At 40.2% G+C, this 5,516-nt stretch overlaps 1 long non-coding RNA gene across 1 annotated transcript in view; it reads right to left on the reverse strand.

Annotated features, from left to right (window-relative positions):
* LOC106013251 overlaps positions 1 to 5,516 on the reverse strand; it is a gene marked incomplete at its 5' end in the record, with an annotated part of 9,764 nt that extends 4,248 nt beyond the window's left edge. Inside the window, 1 exon segment of the long non-coding RNA XR_001185298.2 lies at positions 5,337 to 5,516. This is a non-coding gene — a long non-coding RNA (uncharacterized LOC106013251).

The raw sequence follows: 5,516 nt of genomic DNA on the forward strand, positions 1-5,516 counted from the left end.
GACTGACATGCAGCACAGACAGGTGACCACAGTGCCACAGACTAGAGGGGTTACAACTGGAGACTGACATGCAGCACAGACAGGTGACCACAGTGCCACAGACTAGAGGGGTTACAACTGGAGACTGACATGCAGCACAGACAGGTGACCACAGTGCCACAGACTAGAGCAGGGGGTTACAACTGGAGACTGACATGCACAGAAAAGGGAATGAGGAGAGATAAGGACGACTGATGTTTGCCAGGAAAGAAGGAGCAGACCACACCAGGGCACCCACCAAACAACAACAGACTTAGATTTCCTAGATGGGAAAGGGAAACAAAGGTGGGGGGGTGGGGGAGGGGAACGATGGGCTCATCAAGTTGTTGTATCCATCCAGACTAGTCAAGTAAAATACAGAAGCAACTCTTTACCTCTGACAGCCAAGCCTTCATATATTGGTGCAATTAAAAAATGCACCCCCCAAAAAAACAAAACAAACAAACAACAAAACAACAACACCAAAAACAAAATTTTTTAAAATGATAAAACCTCCTGAAAACCTCCTGAAAACACCCTGAACCAAAGCAAACAGCTGATGTAGAAAAACAAACCCAAACCTCAAACCAATCCTGGGCAAGCTATCTATCATACTCTACTGCGACGAGGATTGGAGACACAAAAAGTAAGCGAGACAAACTAAGAACAAGAAAACTGAGGAAAGAAACAGAGGAGAAAACAGAAATCATAAACCCACGAAAGGAAAACAAAAATTTCTATCATGCGCATTTTTATTTCATTTTTTAAAGATAATCACAATAAAAATGGAATTCTCTCAAAAAATAAATTATGCACAAATACAACAATTGAGCTGCCAATGAGGAATGTTTCATATAATTACATAATTATATAATAACCATCAGAATAATTATCGTGACATCCCCTAGATTAATTATACATATATAACAACATTCTTGGAATTCCCCTGACTCTACCATGCAATAGAGAGATATCTAAACACAGCACAGAGCTTTAGTTGGTGTTTTACAGCACTGGCAACACAAAGAAGTCACACCAGTGCCGGAGATTAGCGTGTACTAGAGAGGAACATGCAAAGTTGAGAAAGAGGAGAGATATGGACGATCGATCATGTTTGGCAGGAAAGAAGGAGCAAATCACACCAGAGCACCCGCCAACCACCCACTACTTCAGTACTATCCTGCTAAAACCACACTGCCCTGAGAGAGATACGAATACCATACAACAAAATCATAGATCAGAGGTAGTCATGTACGAGCTAATCATAAACATTCTAGAATATATATCGCAGCGTGGGAGTGCACATCAACAGAACAAGCAAATGAACAAACACGGAACATTACAGCAGAGAATGGATCAAAACTGAATCTACACCAAGGCAACATTTCACCACGGCAACACGCACATTTCACCACGGCAACACGCACATTTCACTACGGCAACACGCACATTTCACCACGGCAACACGCACATTTCACCACGGCAACACGCACATTTCACTACGGCACGTGGTGAGAAGCAATGAAATTATATATATTAATATATATATATATATATATATGACAAAGGCCCATCACAAAAAGCCAAGGAGAAACAATATGCAACTAAACATCCACCACAAAACAACAAATTCAAGTCCCAAACAGAGCTCAAACAAGTGCAGGAACAACAAAACCACCACAGCAAACCATTCAAACAAAAAAAACAAACAAATCCAACAGTTTCTGTTTCAAAAAGTTCACAAACAAAACCAGCGTGCAGCAAAACAAAAAACAAAACAATTCCAACTATTTCTATTTCCCAAACAAAACCAGCGAGCAGCAAACCACACAAACAAAACAATCTCAACTACCTCTCTTGTACAACCAAACCCCTCCAGCTGATTCCACCCCCGCCCACCCCCACCACTTATGACACAACAGCTGTCCACACATTGGGAAATCTAACTAGACCTACATAACCATCTTTCAGTAACATATAGGCCTATACATAACAATCTTTCAGTAACATATACTCCTATACATAACCATCTTTCAATAACATATAGGCCTATACATAACCATCTTTCAATAACATATACTCCTATACATAACAATCTTTCAGTAACATATACTCCTATACATAACCATCTTTCAATAACATATACTCCTATACGTAACCATCTGTCAATAACATATACTCCTATACTGTAAGGAAATACAAAATAAGCTCACAGAAAAAAAAAAACAACCCACCCCCCTTTCCCCTAGAAAAAAAAAAGCTGCAGGGTAGATAAAATGAGGCAAAGATAATATATATATACAATGTATATATTTCGTGCTCAGATAAGCGTGCAGTTTTATATACATATCATATGTAACAATACAGGCTTCTCCGCTAAGCAGCGCGTAACTGGTTGCATTAGGCCAATGCTGGAGTTTTGTCTTAAATGACAGTACATCCACTAGGAGACCAAATTGTTTCTGTTCAGTTCTAGAAGTTTTACGGAGCTCACAGCTTCATTGGGACGAAACTGAAATATGAATTGTACGTGATTGTTTCAATCATGGAGCACATTTGTCTTTGTTTGTCTGGTATCGATATCTTAGCTAAAGGTGGGGAAAGTGTTGTGAAGAAAAGTAACATAGAGGGAAGATGTACCTTTGGGTTTTCTCTTTTAAAAAAAGACACATAGGAAAATTGTTGAATATATCGTCCTTCATAAAGTAAACAAGACCCACAAAGCCATCACTTTTTGTAAAAAGGACAATATGCTGGATAAACTATGGCTCTTTAAAACTTTGAGAATGGTCATTCAAACCTTTTTTTTAAATCACTCAAAAGACAGTACGTGGTATATCTTTCCTTTTACAGAAAATTAATCTGCATTATAATTATACTACTTTCATTGTAAAACAAAGATTGGAATTTCGGTGAATAAGAAAAAATGAACGCCATCATAATGTAACAGACACTGTTCTGATTGTTCATCTTTGTGGTGAATCCGGTGACTGAGTGTTGGGAGGGAGGAGGGGGGGGGGGTTATTTTGGCTCTCCTGAAATCCTGACAAAACCAGAAGTAACCGGATGTACAGTGTTTTCAAACAAAACTCCAGAATCTCCTCCGCAGAAGGGTACAAGAAGTGTGAGGACGAGTGTGCAGCGTAGACTTTTTGACTTTGAGCAGAACAACAAATATCAACAACGACAGTGAGCACTTACGTGACTCAACTGTCTTGTTGTACGATAAACTGTCTTGTTGTAGGGTCAACTGTCTTGTTGTACGATAAACTGTCTTGTTGTACGATAAACTGTCTTGTTGTAGGGTCAACTGTCTTGTTGTACGATAAACTGTCTTGTTGTACGATAAACTGTCTCAAGTTTTGAAGGACTCAAGTAGGATTCTGAGCAAGCAAAACAAAACATCCAATAGAATGTGTAAATACAACGTATAAATGATACTGGGTAGTTAAGTTGAGCACATATGCTGTTAAGTAACATTTTCCACGGAATGCTGCCTTTACAGTTGACTGTCAATATTATTTAAACAAGCAAGGTAAAATAAGAGAGATCTCTCTTCAGGAAGTCGATGAGGTATATAACATATAAAATATGAAGTATAAAAGAATATATTGTTATATATAAAATGGTTTTTGGTTGACAACTTCCTGTGCTATGTACCGACACTGCGGAACTGTCGCTGACAGACGAGTGACTCGAGGCGACACACACAGATTCCCAACTCTTCTTTTCTCCTCCACCTCACCAAATACTTCCACGATTTACCAGAAAAATAGAACGTGGGAGATGACGACATAGACAACAGAGAAAGATACACAAGTCATTGCAAGAAACAACTTTGTGAGGCAATCTTCAGAAAGAAATGTTTAAAACGCCTTGGCTAAAAATCACATGAAAAAAGCAGGTAAGCCTTCCCTTTGCCTACCTATCACCCACTCATTGTAGAAAAATTGTAGTTAGGGAAGATGTTACAAACACATGCTTCTAGAACAACTGTTCTAGAACTCTTAACAAAATATTTTCATTAAAAAAAAAAAAAGATTAAAATTCAGACTTTGATCGACAACACTTGGATTTGTAAAAATGTGAAACTCAGTCCAAAGTAACAATAAGTAACAAAGAATAAGTAACAAAGAACTGCACAGAAGGACGGCCGTTTGTTGCATCTTCCGTCCTCAAGCACTTTCAGCTTTGAGACAGTGGACGTTTGTTTATATATATATACACACATTTTTGTTTGTTATTTTGATTATTTCGTAAAGAACAATGGAGTTGAACGTGCAAAACACAGGACACAACACGGAGAAATAAAACACACGACACAACACGGAGAAATAAAACACAGGACACAACACGGAGAAATAAAACACAGGACACAACACGGAGAAATAAAACACAGGACACAACACGGAGAAATAAAACACAGGACAAAACACGGAGAAATAAAACACAGGACAAAACACGGAGAAATAAAACAAAGAGCATCAAACAAAAGGGAGGCAAGCCAGACAAGCGTGCACCACAGCAGGCAAAAATACACGGTCAGCAACACGTGTGCTCATACTTCCTACACATTCCACACAAACCGTCACCTACAACTACACACTTAACACACACACCCACTACACAATAAACACACTATGTCACTACTGTACATTTGACACGGGTCATAAGTAACCTGTATAAACATGACACATACAGAACACATAACTACACCACATCCCACATCTAACTGCTACACTATACATTTGACGCACCATAACCTCTACACGCAAGACACACACATAACACACATAACTACAACACATTCCACACACACATCCCACACACACACACCCCACACATAACTGCTACACTACACATTTGACACACCATAACCTCTACATGCAAGACACACACATAACACACATAACTACAAAACATCGCACACACACATAACACACATAACTACAACACATCCCACACACACATAACACACATAACTACAACACATCCCACACACACTTCCCACACACACACACCACACATAACTGCTATACTACACATTTGACTTGTAACTTCCACATGACACATTTGACAACGACACATTCGTCCCACTAGACATTTGACACACGACACATTCGTCCCACTAGACATTTGACACACGACACATTCGTCCCACTAGACATTCGACACACGACACATTTGCCCCACTAGACATTTGCCCCACGAGACATTTGACACACGACACATTTGACACACGACACATTGCCCCACTAGACATTCGACACACGACACATTCGTCCCACTAGACATTGGACACATAAGATATACAAGACCTGGGTCTGGCAGGACGAGCGCGTGGAGACTCTGCCACCGCTGGGGGCGCGTCTATCTCCAGCGGTGACTCGGGGATGGTCGGGGAGGTCGGGCTGTGGATCTCCTCTGTCCTTGACCTCTGCCGCTTCGGGAACTTACGAGGGGAGAACTGTAGGTCAAGGCCACGCCGCGAGTCAGCA

The sequence above is a fragment of the Aplysia californica genome, unplaced genomic scaffold (assembly GCF_000002075.1).
Source record: "Aplysia californica isolate F4 #8 unplaced genomic scaffold, AplCal3.0 scaffold00744, whole genome shotgun sequence".
Taxonomy (NCBI): Eukaryota; Metazoa; Mollusca; class Gastropoda; order Aplysiida; family Aplysiidae; genus Aplysia; species Aplysia californica.